The sequence below is a fragment of the Lathamus discolor genome, chromosome W (genome assembly GCF_037157495.1).
Source record: "Lathamus discolor isolate bLatDis1 chromosome W, bLatDis1.hap1, whole genome shotgun sequence".
In the NCBI taxonomy this organism is placed as follows: domain Eukaryota; kingdom Metazoa; phylum Chordata; class Aves; order Psittaciformes; family Psittacidae; genus Lathamus; species Lathamus discolor.
This window is the reverse complement of record NC_088908.1, coordinates 4,100,243-4,117,780: the sequence shown is the minus strand read 5'-3', so window position 1 is coordinate 4,117,780 and position 17,538 is coordinate 4,100,243. Positions and strand designations below refer to the sequence as shown.

The 17,538-nt window shown below is 46.7% G+C and overlaps 1 protein-coding gene across 1 annotated transcript in view; it reads left to right on the top strand.

Moving 5' to 3' along the window:
* The window catches only part of LOC136004433 (ran-binding protein 10-like), an 88,513-nt gene that overhangs the window by 21,349 nt on the left and 49,626 nt on the right, over positions 1-17,538 (top strand). The window lies entirely within an intron of this gene.

Below are 17,538 nucleotides of genomic sequence, written 5' to 3'. Positions count from 1 at the left end.
CTCAGGCTTTGGAGGTGGCTCTTGGCTACTATGAAAGAAAGGTTTCCATCCAAGGATGATGTTATGTGTCGGTCAGCAGAGCGGACCATGATAGAGGCATCCAGTCTCTGAGGGAATCAGCCATTGTAGAGATGATCTATCATAGGCCGGATGCAGGGAATGTGCCTGTAGATCCAGATGAAGTCGAATGTAAATGACCCATTGTCCTGGGTTCAGCTATAGCAGTAATTATTCTCCTTCTTAGTAGCTGGTGCAGTGCTGTGTTTTTGACTTTCAGCCTGGGAGCAATGCTGATAACACTGATGTTTTAAGTTGTTGCTAAGTAATGTTTACTCCAAGGACTTTCTGAGTCTCATGCTCTGCCAGTGAGGAGGGGCACGGGAAGCCTGGAGGAAGAAGAGACAGGACACCTGACCCAAACTAGCTAAAGGGGTATTCCATCCCACAGCACATCATGCCCAGTATATAAACTGGGGGGAGTTACCTGAAAGGCCCAGATGGCTGCTTGGGTCAGGCAGGGTATCGGTTGGTGTGTGGTGAGCAATTGTATTCTCTCCCCTTATTATTTCCCTTATCATTATTGTAATTGGTGTTAGAAGTAGTGATTTTGTATTATACCTTAGTTACTAGACTGTTCTTATCTCAACCCGTGGGATTTACATTGTTTCCATTCTCTTCCCCATTCCTCTGGGAGCAGGGGGGATGAAGGGGGGAGTGTGTGAGTGGCTGTGTGGTTCTGAGTTACCGGCTGGGCTTAAACCATGACAACAGTTTTGTTTGGGGTTTGTTTGGCTTTGGTGGGTTTTTTTGTTTGTTTGTTTTTTCCCTGTCATCTTTCACAGATCCCAGGGTATCTTTCTACTTCAATTTTGTCTAAAGAAGTTAATTTCCATGTATCAATTTATGCTTCTGTTGTCATTCTCTGTGACTCCAGTGACAAATGAAGGACTTGTGCTACAGGACTTAGTCCCAATGGTAAATATAAATATACAAGATGAGACCTCGCTGAATCTTCTGATCTGAAGCTAATTCAGTTATGCATCAGTCTTGCCTGAGAGGTGTGTGTCTAAACCAGCATTCTATTACCTTTCTGGCAGCGTTAAAGGACAGGTTGGATGGAGTCTTGGGTGACATGGTTTAGTGTGTGGTATCTCTGTCCATGGCAGGGGGGTTGAACTAGATTATCTTAAGGTCCTTTCCGACCGTAACTATTCTGTGATTCTGTAACGTCTTCCAGCACTGTACTTGTGTTGGAAACTTTTCCTGATGACTAAGCTGAATCTTCCATGTAGTCAAAGTCCATTACTCTTGGATCATGTGGAGGTGGAGAATAAGTAATTTCTTTCGTCTTTGTGTACGTAAAGACCTTTATCACTGCTTTGTGGTCTTCTCTCTGACCAAACATCCCTGGCTCTTCATTCACCCTGTCCCTATTTGCCATGTTTTCTTGATTTGTGACAATGTGTGGTGACCTTTTCCTGAACTCTAACCACTAGGTGTATCACAAGCACCAGTGTCTTACTCCCTGCACTAAAAGAAAACATTGAAATTCAGAGCAAGTTCAGGAAGTGGCTGTTATCCCACACTGAAGACATTCAAAAGAAAATCCTTGCCAAGCTTTCACAGTTTCTAAGGCTTAAACAGAAATGGGAAGGGAAGAACCTGAGAAAAGAAGGGCCTCCCATTGGCTTCTAGAGCAACCAGCAAAAGCCTTGAAGTATGGGATTAAATTGAGTCTGCTTTCAAATCCTCCTGGCTAAGTCAGTATTTTGGACATCCAGCTTGATTTTTCTATCTTAAGAAGTAATTGCTATTAAGCTTGTTTAGAATCATAGAATCGCAGCTGATCAAGCTGTCTTAAAATACCTTATGGTATTTGCCCTGCTGCAAAGCTCTTCCAGAGCCATACTTAAAAATAGTTGACCAAAATGTCATGTGGGATTTCTGTGCAGTGTCTTACACCATGGTACTTGTACTTCTTTGCCTCTTTAGTAAATATACGTCAGCTATAACTTCTACTCTATTTGCTGTGTTGAGGAAATAAAGCAAATCAAAGTTTTGCTTATAGTTAAGATGTAATTTTAATGCTGTAGTCTATCCTTCTTGCAACTTGTTAGCACATTAGGAAGACAGATGGGTAGAAAAGGTCAAGGGAAGTGATTCTGCCCTTCTGCTCTGGTGAGACACACCCCACCCCCAGAGTATTGCATCTGGTTCTGGAGTTCTCAGTACAGGAAAGACATGGACCTGTTGGAGAGGGTCCAGAGGAGGGACACAAAAATGATCAGAGGGCTGTAGCACCTCTCCTGTGAGGAAAGGCTGAGAGAGTTGGGCTTGTTCAGCCTGGAGAAGTGTCCTGGGTTCAGCTGTAGCAGTTATTTTTCTCCATCTTAGTAGCTGGTGCAGTGCTGTGTTTGTGTGGGTATTGGTTGGTTGGTGCTGACCAATTGGACTGTGCATCACTTGTGTTTATTGGGTTTTGGTTTGTCTTGTTGGTTTGTTTGTTGTTTTGTGTTTGTTTTTTTTCCCCCCTTTTTAGTTTTATATTCTCACCTCTTGTTACTTCCCTTATCATTATTATTATTAGTAGTGCTATATTATACCTTAGTTACTGGACTGTTCTTATCTCAACCCGTGAGATTTACGTTCTTTTGAATCAACTCCCCATCCCTCTGGGAGCGGGGGGAAGAAGAGAGGGGGGGAGTGAGCGAGTGAGTGGCTTCGTGGTTCTGAGTTACCGGTTGGGCTTAAACCACGACAAGAAGAGAAGACTCTGGGGAAATCTTATTGCGGCCCTTCAGTTCTTAAAAGGGGCCTATAAGAAAGATGGGGAGAGACTTTTCAGCAGGGCCTGTTGCAACAGGGTGAGGGGTAATGGCTTTAAACTAAAAGAGGGGGGATTCAGGCTAGATTTGAGGAAGAAATTTTGTACAATAAGGGTGGTAAAATCCTAGCACAGGTTGCCCAGAGAAGTGGTGGATGCACCATCCGTGGAGACATTCAAGGCCAGGCTGGATGTGGTTCTGGGCAACCTGATCTAGAAGAAGATTTCTCTGCTCATTGCAGGGGGCTGGACTACATGAGCTTTGAAAGTTCCTTCCAACCCAAACTATTTTGTGATTCTATGAAAAAAGGATCAGGAAGCAGTGGCAGTCCAAGCTGTTGACAGTGTAGACTCCATGTGTCAAGGCTGGGCAAGCAGGCATCAGGCTATGGACAGGCTGCCTGTTGTGCTCTGTGCACATCAGGCTGAAGTAAAGCGACTCGTGTGATGCTTGTGGAGTGTGTAGGGAACCTTGGAGCACCACAGAGAAACCCAAATTCTGTTCCTCCTCTCCGTTATTATCCATAAGGAATGTTTAATGCTGTAAAGAAACATGAAGACATTCAATTTACCTACCCCTCAACCCCCTGCCTTGCTCTTAGTGTTGATGTAGCTCTTAAAGAGCTTGAGGCCATTGAGGTTTCTAGTTAAACCACTCAAATTATTCAAGAATGGTTGAAGGAAGCCTTGTGATCTCTTAGGAGAGGTTTGAGTACTTGCTTTTACATGATCATTGCTTACAATCCTCTTTGCTTGCCTGTTTTTTTTTTGTATTTTCTACTTGCACTTTGTTCAGTCCTCTTCAGGACTAAGCACCAGGGACCTTTGAGTATTGTTTGATAGAGTTTTGGGATAAAAGTGGTTCTTGTGTAACTTTAGGTGGTACCGAAATGTATATTTGGTTCAGCATTTAATACATTTTATGGCAATTTGGATATGTTACTATTACTTCTGCTAGATCGGTAATGGCAAGACTGTCTCTGCAGTGTCCTGGTGGAGTTACTCAATGAAAAGTTAGTATATAACCCAACTCCACATTTAAACCTTTCCCCTTGCTAGCCAGGAGGAGATACAACTTGTCAGGAAATTTATTTCATTTGTGCAGTAAGTATAACCCAGATTGAATAGTCCCCAAATCTTTGGTTTGGTGTCTGATTTGCATATAGGTAACTATAGTACCCATAAGGAATTTCATAAAGACACACATCACTTACTTAGTACCTGCATAAACTGTAGAGTATGGCGATTAGTTTCTGTATACTAGTTAAAGAAAAAGTAAGGCTGATACCGATATTTTATTATTTTTTTTAGTCTTTTTTTATTTAATAATAAATAAATGTGCACTCCCCCAAAGCTACTTTAGAAACACCCCCAGGATGTAGATATACATGCTTATGCTTCTGGTACCCTCTAATTTATCCCAACAAACTAGTTTGTGGGACTGCATATGAACTGGGTCATGTAATTGGGTTAATAATGATGAGCAGGGGACACTGGTTGGTTTTGGGGTTGTTATTAACTTAGGATCTGTTTGTTGCCCAGTTGAAGCAACTCCTCTGTGAAACTTTATTCTGCAAATGTATGGGTAACAGTGGTCTGAGATAATTTTTGATAGAAGTTTTACTCTCACCTGTGGTATGTGCTGAAAGCCTTAATTAAAGCCTGAGTGTTCCCTCCAATTAACAGTTATACAGCTGATCGTGGAGTTTTTTTTTTTATGAAGGAGAATCTTGCTAGGGTGTACTGGGCTAAAGCTAGCTTGGTTGGCTGAATCTCTCTGGCTAGATACCTTTTATTTTGGTGATTAGTCAGTTGAACTTGATTGGATTTTTTTTTTTATTATTCCCCCCCTCCCCCCCCCCCCCCCCCCCGTGCTTTGTTTCATTCACTAACATAATAAAGCATTGAAAACAAATGTTAATGACAGCATATGCTTGTCTTGCTGTTACCTATCTTATACCTTATAGTTCACATGATCAAGGGACTGAAGGTTTGTGAATCATAGAATCACAGAATCATATAACAGTTAGGGTTGGAAAGGACCTCAAGATCATCTAGTTCCAACCCCCCTGCCATGGGCAGGGACACCTCACACTAAACCATCCCACACAAGGCTTCATCCAACCTGGCCTTGAACACCGCCAGGGATGGAGCACTCACAACCCCCCTGGGCAACCAATTCCAGTGTCTCACCACCCTAACAGGAAAGAATTTCCTCCTTATATCCAATTTAAACTTCCCCTGTTTAAGTTTTAACCCGTTACCCCTTGTCCTGTCACTACAGTCCCTGACGAAGAGTCCCTCCCCAACATCTCTATATGCCCCTTTCAGGTACTGGAAGGCTGCTATTAGGTCCCCACGCAGCCTTCTCTTCTCCAGGCTGAACAGCCCCAACTTCTTCAGCCTGTCTTCATACGGGAGGTGCTCCAGTCCCCTGATCATCCTCATGGCCCTCCTCTGGACTTGTTCCAGCAGTTCCATGTCCTTTTTATGGTGAGGACACCAGAACTGCACACAATACTCCAGGTGAGGTCTCACAAGAGCAGAGTAGAGGGGCAGGATCACCTCCTTCGACCTGTTGGTCACACTCCTTTTGATGCAGCCCAGGATACGGTTGGCCCTCTGGGCTGCGAGCGCACACTGCAGGATCATGTTCATTTTCTCATCGACCAGCACCCCCAAGTCCTTCTCTGCAGGGCCGCTCTGAATCTCTTCTTTGCCCAGTCTGTAGCTGTGCCTGGAATTGCTCCGACCCACGTGTAGGACCTTGCACTTGTCGTGGTTGAACTTCATAAGGTTGGCATCAGCCCACCTCACAAGCGTGTCAAGGTCCCTCTGGATGGCATCCCTTCCCTCCAGCATATCAACCAGACCACACAGCTTGGTGTCATCGGCAAACTTGCTGAGGGTGCACTCAATCCCACTGTCCATTTCAGCGATGAAGATGTTAAACAAGACCGGTCCCAACACCGATCCCTGAGGGACACCACTTGTTACCGGTCTCCAGCCGGACATCGAGCCATTGACCACAACTCTTTGTGTGCGGCCATCCAGCCAGTTCTTTATCCACCAAGTGGTCCATCCATCAAATTGATATCTCTCCAATTTAGAGAGAAGGATGTCGTGTGGGACAGTGTCAAACGCTTTGCACAAGTCCAGGTAGATGACATCAACTGCTTTACCCTTATCCATCAATTCTGTAGCCCCATCATAGAAGGCCACCAAATTGTTCAGGCAGGATTTACCCTTAGTGAAGCCATGCTGGCTGTCACCAAGCACCTTGTTGTTTTTCATGTGCCTTAGCATGCCATCCAGGAGAATGTGCTCCAAGATTTTACCAGGCACAGAGGTGAGACTGACTGGTCTGTGATTCCCCAGGTCTTCCATTTTCCCCTTCTTGAAAATGGGGGTTATATTTCCCTTTTTCCAGTCGTCGGGAACTTCACCTGACTGCCATGATTTTTCAAATATGATGGCCAGTGGCTTAGCAACTTCATTCTCCAGCTCCTTCAGGACACGCGGATGGATTCAATCAGGTCCCATGGACTTGTGCACATTCAGATTTTGAAGATGGTCTCGAACCAGATCCTCTCCTACAGTGGGCCCAAGGTCTTCATTTTCACAGTCCCTGCATCTACCTTCTAAGAACTGGGTGGTGCAGTCAGAGCCTTTGCCAGTGAAGACCAAGGCAAAGAAGTCATTCAGAACCTCAGCCTTCTCCAAATCCTGTGTAGCCAGTTCTCCCGAGAGCTTCCTCAGGGGTCCTATGTTGTCCTTAGTCTGTTTTTTGTTTGCTACGTACCTGTAGAATCCCTTCCTGTTATCCTTAACATCACTGGCCAAAGTTTAATTCTAACTGGGCCTTAGCCTTCCTAACCTGGTCCCTAGCTTCCTGGACAACATCCCTGTACTCTACCCAGGCTGCCTGTCCTTGCTTCCACTTTTTATAAGCTTCTTTTTTCCTTTGAATTTTCCTCAGCCGCTCCTTGTCGGCTCCTCTATTACTTGCAGAAGGAAGTTGTCTTCCACACAATCGAGGAACCTCCTGGATTGCTTGTGCTGTGCAGTGCCATCGTTCCAACAGATGTCAGGGTGGTTGAAATCCCCCATGAGAACAAGGGCCTGCGAGCGTGAGGCTTTTCCTATCTGTCTGTAGAGTGCTTCATCCACAGGTTCTCCTTGATCAGGCAGCCTGTAACAGATTCTCACAGTAATGTCTCCCATGGCTGTTTTCCCTTTAACCCTGACCCACAAACTCTCTGTAAACTGCTCACCTGTTCCCAGACAGAGTTCCATACTCTCCAGCCTATCCCTAACATAAAGGGCAACTCCCCCTCCCCGCCTGCCAGGCCTGTCCTTTCTAAAGAGCCTGTAACCTTCCATTCCAACACTCCAGTCATAGGAGCCATCCCACCATGTTTCTGTGATGCCTATTATATCATACCCCTGTAGATGTGCACACATCTCTAATTCCTCTTGTTTGTTCCCCATGCTATGGGCGTTTGTATAGCGACATCTGAGACAAGTTCCAATTGAAGCCGGCTCGTTGGCTGGAGCAGCTGTAATATATCTACATTGTTCCGAGCATTTATTATAGGTGCTGGCAACTGACTGGGTGTGTTGGGATGGAATGCTGCCCCCCTCCCCCAACACATCTAGTTTAAAGCCTCCTTGACCAGTCTGGCAAGCCTCCTACCAAAACTGTTCTTCCCCTTCTTTACCAGAGCAGCTCCACCAGCCCCCAGTAGATCTGGCCTACTAACTTCAGTCTTATGTTCAAGACACCCAAACCCCCGACTATGACACCACCCTTTTAACCATTTATTGACCTGGCCAATCCTCCTAGCTTTTTCTTGGTCCTCCCCTGTCCCCTGGAGAATTGACGAAAAAACTATCTGAGCACCGGAGCCCCTAACCACCTCTCCCAGGGCTCTATAGTATTTCTTTATGGTTCCCAGTCTACTACTATCTATATCCCTAGCACCCACATGGATCACCAGGAGCGAGTAATAGTCTGTGGAACTTACTAGAGCAGGTAGCCTCTCTGTAACATCCCTGATCCATGCCCCTGGTAGGCAGCACACCTCCCTCCAGACGGGGTCAGGCTGACAGACGAGTGCTTCCGTCCCTTTCAAAGTAGAGTCCCCTATTACTATGATCCCCTATTACTACGATCCACCGCTTTTTCTTTGTAGCTCCAGTAGAGGTCTTTACCCGTGCATAATCTGGCTGTTTGTGGTGCAAGTACGTTTCTTTGTTAGTCTCCTGCAGGACAGCAAAGCGGTTCTGCGGTTCTGCGTGGGGACAACAGATTTAGGAGGAAGCTCCTTTCTTTTAATTGTCCTTTTCCTCCTTCTTTTGTTATTTTTCTTTGTCACTAATTCCCAATTTCCTGGGTTGGTGGCCTCCTTCTTTCCTTCATGAGCTGGAGGGGAAGCTTGAGGCCCCTGCACAGTATGGGGCTGGAGCAAGCAGCCCTGCTTCCTCTCAGCTACCCTGACATCTTGAAGCCCGCTAATAGCATCCCGCAGCTCTGCCACCTGCTGCAGGAGGACCTCCACCAGGGAGCACCGAGTGCAGCCCTGCCCATAGTGCACCTTTCCCTCACAAGACCAGTGCAGGCACCCTCTACACCCCGAGCTCTGCACTGCAGCCTCCCCTATCATCTGCTCTGTCTGGGTGCCTACGCTGGCCACCGCCAGGGCAGCCAGAGCAGAGCTCCCAGAGCGGGCCCTGGCCGTACGACGTGCGCTCACCATCCCGCTCGCCTGCCTGCGCAAACTGCCTTGTCCCGCTCTGTTCGCTATGCTCCTTGGTCGCTCGCGTTCCCTGTGGCAGGTTTTTAACCACTCAGGGTTGGTGCTGCTGCTCCTGGCTCCGCCCCCTGTGAGTCAGCGGGTCGCGTCCGGGGAGCTGCCTGCTCCTGGGCAGGTCCTGTCGAGGACTTGAAGCTCCCTCGGTAGCTCTGGCTGCTTTGAGTTGAGGCTCCTGGACACTGATCTCTCCCCCGCTCCGGTGTTAAAGGCATCCTCTCTCGAAGCTACGAAGCTGAGAAGGGTTATTAGCTGTTATTAGAAAGGCTGAGTGCTAGTAGTGGCAATGTCTGGGCTATGGAAGGGTTTCATGAGGAAAACTCAAATGTGGGTGATTGAAGAGAATCCTGATGAAATCCATCTACAGGTCCTGAAGGAGCTGGCAAATGAAGTTGATAAACCACTGTCCATCATATTTGAAAAACCATGGCAGTCTGGTGAAGTTTGTGACGACTGGAAAAAGAGAACTATAACCCCCATTTTCAAGAAGGGAAAAATGGAGGATCCAAGGACCTACAGACCTGTCAGTCTCACCTCTGTGCCTGGTAAAATCTTGGAGCAGACTTTCCTGGAAGGCATGCTAAGGCACATGAAAAATGACGAGGTGGCTGGTGACAGCCAGTATGGCTTCACTAAGGGGAAATCCTGCCTGACCAATTTGGTGGCCTTCTATGATGGGGCTACGGAACTGGTGGACAGGGGTAGAGCAGTTGAAATCCATCTACCTGGATTTGTGCAAAGCGTTCGACACTGTCCCGCATGACATCCTTGTCTCAAAATTGGAGAGACATCAGTTTGATAGGTGGACCACTCAGTGGATAAAGAACTGGCTGGCTGGCCGCACGCAAAAAAGTTGGGGTCAATGGCTCAATCTCCAGCTGGAGACCAGTAACGAGTGATGTCCCTCAGGTATCGGTGTTGGGACCAGTCTTGTTCAATGTCTTTGTTAGTGACATGGACAGTGGGATTGAGTGCACCCTCAACAAGTTTGCCGATGATACCAAGCTGTGTGGTTCAGTTGATATGCTGGAGGGAAGGGATGCCATCCAGAGGGACCTTGATATGCTTGTGAGGTGGGCAGATGCCAACCTTATGAAATTTGACCATGCATGACCAGCAGGTTGAAGGAGGTGATCCTGCCCCTCTACTCTGCTCTCGTGAGACCTCACTTGGAGCATGGTGTACAGTTTTTGTGTCCTCAACATAAAGAAGGACATGGAGCTGTTTTAGCAAGTCCAGAGGAGGTCAGTAGGATGATCAGGGGCTGGAGCACCTCCCGTATGAAGACAGGCTGAGAAAGTTGGGGCTGTTCAGCCTGGAGAAGCTGCATGGAGACCTCATAGCAGCCTTCCAGTACCTGAAGGGGGCCTATAGGGATGCTGGGGAGGGACTCTTTATTAGGGACTGTAGTGATAGGACAAGGGGTAACTGGTGAAAACTTAAACAGGGGAAGCTTAGATTGGATATAAGGAGGAAGTTCTTTACTGTTAGGGTGGTGAGACGCTGGTATGGTTTGCCCAAGGAAGTTGTGAATGCTTCATCCTTGGTGGTGTTCAAGGCCAGGTTGGACAGAGCCTTGGGTGACATGGTCTAGTGTGTGTGGAGGATTGGCTTGTCGAAAAAGGTCAAAAGGTCACGTTCCCATCAATGATCTGAAACAAGACATCTGTGTAGAACATGGTGCAGACTTCTCACACCAGATAACGAGGAACTGAAGGACACCGGCAAACAGCAACATACTATGACCAATCACAGCCAAGGACACTAAGTGATAAGTGCATGAGAAGGAGGATGGTGGGGGGGTGCACGGTGTAGCTGCAAAAATATAGAGCTTACACAATGCCTTATTTGTGCCAGAACCAATCAAGTGCCTAGTATTTGCATATTCACTGTTATATTAACCGAAGGTAGAAGCCCAATAAACGAAGCTTGCTGGTAACTCATATTGAGTCGTCCAAGTCTTCCTTTCACGACAAGTATGAGGTGTCCTTGCCCATGGCAGGGGGGTTAGAACTAGGTGATCTTAAGGTCCTTTCCAACCCTAACTTTTCTATGATTCTATCTTGGGTTATTTCTTGGCCAAATGCCTTCTAGCTGTGTCTGATTTCTTCCTGGTGATACATTAAAGAGGCTGTGATGTGCAGTGCCACAGTTATTAATGCTGTAGATTGCAATGGGATGAGAGCATCTACAGAAGTTGTCTTGGTGGTAGTGGAAGTAATCATAGAATCATCATAGAATCACGGAATCCTAGGTTGGAAGGGGCCTCAAATGTCATTTGGTCCAGCATTTCTAGGCAAAGCATGAATCTTAACAGTGTCCAGTGTTGGGGAGTCACTGAGCAGAGTGGGACAAGGACATCTTTATCTTTGCTGGTGATGTCTTTATTTGATGTTTCCCAGCACCCTGTTGCCTTTCTCTGCTGCACCCACTCACTAGTCACTCCTATGGAGCTTGTGTCCTTCAGGACCCCCAGGTCCTGTTCCCCAGCGCTGTTCCTAGCCAGGCAGATCCTAGACTGGGCTGCACTCTGGGATTTTGTGACTTCTTTTTTCAAAGAAAACAACTTTTACTATGAACATGCTGTGCAGGAATTGCAAGAAATGCACAAATTTGCATGTTAGTTTGTGTACCATTCCCTCTTTCTTCCCAGTAGGTCTTGGGTTTTGGAGTTGTGATGCTGAAGTGTGCTGTGTAGGAGCTGTGGCTTATCATTGATAGACTCACGCAGTTTTTATAAGCAGTTGAGAATATCCAAACAAGAACTGCTGAACTGGCAGTTGTTTTTGTGCCTGGAAGCATGTGCAGTTTCCTTCTTGATCCTCATGGCTGCCACAGCCCCCAGCACTCCTGTGCTCTGCTCATTAGGTGTGTCTCCTAATCAGGTAATCTTGCGCTAGCTGGATACAAGTTGTTTAGGTGGGGCGTGTTTTAAAACATGAGCTTTCTGCTGAGAGCTGATACTGGGTGAGTTGGCGTGGCAAGAGGAGTTTGACATATGCCTTAGTTCACTGTTTGATACTTGCTGAAGAGTGACACCAGAGCGGTGATAATAAAGTCCTCAAATGAGGTCAGGTCTGACACTTTCTCAGATGTGTTCAGAGGTGGAGAGTATCAAAACCAGCTCCTGAACCACAGAATGGGGATGAATAATCTTCTGAGTTAAGTGTAAATTTAATCTCATGTTTTATTTATGGATATTTATGTGAAAATTAGGAATGTATAAAGTAAAAGTGACTGCCTTGTTCCCCTTCAGACCCACTTCAGTTCATGTGTTTGCTTGTATTGCTCATACTGACTGCCCCGTCTGCAGCCAGCAAAACTGCTGCCAGCCATTTGGGCAGGGTTTTTAGGGAGGTGTTGTTTCCCCCCCCCCCCTTTTTCTTTTCTCCCCTCTTTCTGTTGGTCTTTTTAGTTAGACCTGCTTTGGGGCATGCAGACTGCAGGGGTGAATGGAGAAGGCAGACAAAACGCTGAACTTTCAGTAACTATGCTTCACCCTGGAATATTTGGGAAGGTGCTTAGTCACATCATTCAAGCTGAACAAAACCATTAGTCAGTATTTCAAGACAGTAACCCTGGCATTGGAAGGTTAATCAAAGAAATTGTTTCCACTATTAAGTGCTCAGGCATCAGTGGTTCTTACTCCGGGGAGTAAGGATGTCCCACACTTTTTGATGCCCTGATTTCTGTGCCATAACTCGTTTGGGGATGGGCTGACTCGTAGAGGTTCTGCAGTCTTTTCTCATGCAGCATGTTCCCACAGATGCATGATACTGGCACGCTGGAGCTTGTCTTCACCTGGAGCTTTCTGCCATCCCACAGGTTGTGGTAGTTTTATGCCATGTGGAAAAAGAGTTTCTAAAGTGGAGTGGGGACAGCATTGCATAGTGGGTTTTGTGCTTTGGCCTTCACCAATACCATAGGTTGCATCTCAAGCTGTAGCTCAGGTTATGGACAATCCAGGTGATCTTAGTGACAGTTAAGAGTTGACTGGTGATTTAGAGACAGGAATTTAGCTGTCAACAAGAGTTGTAATCGGCACTGTTTGGTTTTCAGAATAGAAAAAAATAATTTTATAGTGGCTGTACCTATTACTTGAGCCTTTCAGATAAAAGGTAACATCAACACAAAGCTAAATCTCACTACGACTCAAACTGATGAAGAGCAGATGTTTCTACTGATGAATAAATATGATCCTCTTCAGAAAACCCTGTTGCTTTACCTTAATTGATGTGGAAAGTAGTTAAGGAACCTCAATTTTGCATCTAGAAGGCCTTGTTGCAAGCACTTTACATCATGAGATGTGCTGCTTCTGGAAGACTTCTCCATAAGGTCTTGTGTTTATGTAAAAATTTCTTTAGTTCATAATTTGCTTACCTCATTAAATACCATTTCAGGGATTATTTTTTACAGGAGCTGGGTGCTAGTCCCCTGCATTCCACAGGGAACCCTAACATCTCTTCTGTCTGAGCCACTTCACTGCTCTGCCTCAGCGTCTCTGTACAATGACTCTTACCCATTACCTTGCGAGATTTTTTGGAAGGTGCCTTAATATTTTATATAGGTGTTCTGGCCCATCAGCTAAAAGTTGAAATGTTGGCCTATAAAATGAACTTGTGAATTATTTAGTGCAATGAGATTTGAAGCCTGCGTATTTTTTACGGATTGAAGGATGGCGGGCTAAGGAGGACTATCAATCTCTTGTTTCACTTGTGGGAAAGGATAGCTTTTTAGACCCTGTCCCGCAGGGGAAAAAGGGTACTGGGACTGGCTCCCTGAAATGCCTGTACACCAATGCACGCAGCATGGGGAATAAACAGAAGGAGTTAGAAGTCTGTGTGCAGGCTTAAGGTTATGATCTAGTGGCAATTACAGAGACATGGTGGGACAGTTCACATGACTGGAATGTGGTCATGGATGGCTATGTCCTTTTTAGGAAAGATAGGTCAGCGAAGCGAGGTGGTGGAGTTGCTCTTTACGTGAGAGAGCAACTAGAATGTATTGAGTTCTGTCCGGGGTCGGATGAGGAGCAAGTGGAATGTCTGTGGGTACGAATCAAGGGGCAGACTGGCACGGGTGATACAGTTGTGGGGGTCTATTACAGACCTCCTGATCAGGACGAAGGAGTTGATGAGGCTTTCTACAGGCAACTGGAAGTAGCCTCACGACTACATGCCTTAGTCGTCGTGGGGGACTTTAACTACCCCGATATTTGCTGGAAGACTCACACAGCCAGTCATTCACAGTCTAGGAGGTTCCTCGAGTGCATTGATGATAATTTCTTAATGCAAATGGTGGACGTACCAACTAGGGGAGCAGCGCTGCTAGATTTAGTACTCGCCAACAAGGAGGGTTTGGTCGAAGTGGTGACGGTCAGTGGCAGCCTTGGCTGCAGTGACCATGAGATGGTGGAGTTTAGGATCCTGTGTGGGAGGAATAGAATACCTAGCAAAGCCACAGTTCTGGATTTCCGAAGGGCCAACTTTGGCCTCTTCAGTCAACTGCTAAGGGAAGTCTCATGGGAAAGTGTACTAGGCGGTAAAGGGGCTCAAGATAGTTGGTTAGCATTCAAGGACCGCTTCTTCCAAGCTCAGGATCGGAGCGTCCCAATGAGTAGGAAGTCAAGTAAGGGATCTAGGAGACCGGCGTGGTGAAACAAGGAGCTGCTGGGCAAACTCAAGTGGAAAAGGAGAATCTATGGATTATGGAAGGAGGGGCTGGCCGCTTGGGAGGAATATAGGACAGTTGTTAGAGGATGTAGGGAGGCAATTAGGACAGCTAAGGCCTCCTTGGAACTCAATCTTGCTAGTCGGGTTAAAGACAATAGAAAGGGCTTCTTCAAATACATAGCAAATAAAACTAACACAAGAGGCAATATAGGCCCACTGCTGAACGAAGTGGGTACCCTGGAGACAGAGGATATAAAGAAGGCAGAGGTGCTGAATGCCTTCTTTGCCTCTGTCTTTACTCCTGCAGACTCTCCCCGAGGGCCCTTGATTTCTATAGCCCCAGAAGGAGTCAGGACAAAGGAGGAGTTTGCTTTGGTAGATGAGGATTGGGTTAGGGATCAGCTATGCAAACTGGACATCTGTAAATCGATGGGTCCGGATGGAATGCACCCACGGGTGCTGAGGGAGCTGGCGGAGGTCATTGCTAGGCCACTTTCCATCATCTTTGGTAAGTCGTGGGAAACGGGCGAGGTGCCTGAGGATTGGCGGATGGCAAAGGTCACACCAATCTATAAGAAGGGCAAGAAGGAGGACCCGGGTAATTATAGACCGGTCAGCCTTACCTCCATCCCTGGAAAGATGATGGAGCAACTTATTCTTGACTCCATCACTAGGCATATCAAGGATGAGGGGGTCATTAAGAACAGCCAACATGGTTTTATGAGGGGGAAGTCATGTATGACCAACCTTATAGCCTTCTATGAGGAAGTGACTAGGTGGAGGGATGATGGTAGAGCGGTAGATGTAGTTTTTCTTGATTTCAGTAAGGCATTTGATACTGTCTCCCACAGCATCCTCATAGATAAGCTAAAGAAGTGTGGGCTTGACGATCAAGTAGTGAGGTGGATCGAGAACTGGTTGAAAGGAAGAAGACAGAGAGTTGTGGTCAATGGCGCAGAATCTAGCTGGAGGTCTGTGACTAGTGGAGTTCCTCAGGGGTCGGTGCTGGGACCGGTGCTGTTTAATATTTTCATCAGTGACCTGGATGAGGGAACTGAGTGCACCCTCAGCAAGTTTGCTGATGACACAAAACTGGGAGGAGTGGCTGACACACCAGAGGACTGTGCTGCCATTCAGCGAGACCTGGACAGGCTGGAGAGTTGGGTGGGGAGAAACTTGATGAAATTTAACAAGGGCAAGTGTAGAGTCTTGCATCTGGGGAAGAACAACCCCATGTACCAGTACAGGTTGGGGGTTGACCTGCTGGAAAGTAGCGAAGGGGAAAGGGACCTGGGGGTCCTGGTGGATAGGAGGATGACCATGAGCCAGCAATGTGCTCTTGTGGCCAAGAAGGCAAATGGCATCTTAGGGTGCATTAGAAAGGGAGTGGTTAGTAGGTCAAGAGAGGTTCTCCTCCCCCTCTACTCAGCCTTGGTGTGGCCACATCTGGAATATTGCGTCCAGTTCTGGGCCCCTCTGTTCAAGAAGGACAGGGAATTGCTTGAAGGAGTCCAGCGCAGAGCCACAAAGATGATTAAGGGAGTGGAACATCTCCCTTATGAGGAGAGGCTGAGGGAGCTGGGTCTCTTTAGCTTGGAGAAGAGGAGACTGAGGGGTGACCTCTTCAATGTTTACAAATATGTAAAGGGTGGGTGTCAGGATGATGGAGCTAGGCTTTTTTCAGTGATATCCAGTGATAGGACAAGGGGCAATGGGTGTAAACTGTAAGAGTGACAGAGCACTGGAACAGGTTGCCCGGGGGGGTTGTGGAGTCTCCTACACTGGAGATATTCAAGGCCCGCCTGGACAAGTTCCTGTGTGATGTACTGTAGGTTACCCTGCTCTTGCAGGGGGGTTGGACTAGATGATCTTTTGAGGTCCCTTCCAACCCTTGGGATTCTGTGATTCTGTGATTCTGTAAACTGGAGCATAGGAAGTTCCACGTTAACATCAGGAAGAACTTCTTTACTGTAAGAGTGACAGAGCACTGGAACAGGTTGCCCAGGGGGGTTGTGGAGTCTCCTACACTGGAGATATTCAAGGCCCGCCTGGACAAGTTCCTGTGTGATGTACTGTAGGTTACCCTGCTCTTGCAGGGGGGTTGGACTAGATGATCTTTTGAGGTCCCTTCCAACCCTTGGGATTCTGTGATTCTGTGATTCTGTATGTGATAAGCTTTTTTATCCAACTTGTTCTTTGCCTCTGCCACTTAATAGATCATAGAATCCCAGCCTGGTTTGTGTAGAAAGGGACCTTAAAGCTCATCCAGATCCAGCCCCCTGCCATAGGCAGGGACACCTTCCACTAGAGCAGGTTGCTCCAAGCCGTGTCCAACCTGGCCCTGAACACTGCCAGGGATGGGGCAGCCACAGCTCTGGGCACCCTGTGCCAGTGCCTCACTACCCTCACAGGGAAGGACTTCTGCCTAAGATCTCATCTCAATTTCCCCTTTGGCAGGTTAAAGCCATTCCCCCTTTTCCTGTCCCTACAGGCCCTTGTCTAAAGTCCCTCTCCAGGTTTCTTGTAGGTCCTTCAGATATTGGAAGCTCTGAATCACTCTGTGGCCACAGCTGTGGGAGCACTGTCCTCTCCTTTTCAAGAGGGAGAGTCCTGAAAAGAGACCAGTGTGTTGCCTGAAGAACACTTCTGCTTTTAAATGATGGATTAATCTCTCTTCTTTGCAGTAGTTACCAGTTATATTTGGCCTTTCTATATGTAGGAAGTTCACAAAATGTTCTACACCAATTCTGTTGTAGATTAGAGCAAAATCAGGAGCTCTGAATAGTGGGATTTCTGTGAGGTGTGGAAAAGGGCAAGTGGGCAGGATGCAGTCCCTGAGCCCAGCTGTAACTCTGGCACTGTGCTACTGGCAGAAGAAATAGAATATATTAATGACCACTTTTAAAATCGCCAGCTGTGAGGGTTGTGCTCTACAATGCCCACAGAATGGGAAATGTCACCACCCAAGGGGAACACAGAAATCCTTATCAGCTGTTGGAAGGGAAATGTAAATGTGAGAATGCAAAAGGTGCCTCTGGCCATTGGGTTACATCTGTGAGCAGACAGTGCTGCACTTGGCTGAGAATTATTTCATTAAATGCTTCTGCTGGAAGATAGTGTTAGTGGGAAATACAACTGCAGGCAAGATAAAGCAGAAATAGGTTTTTAATGGCTTAAAACAAAATCTCTCGATGACTTTTGGCAATCTGTTCCTTTAATTATTTCTCAT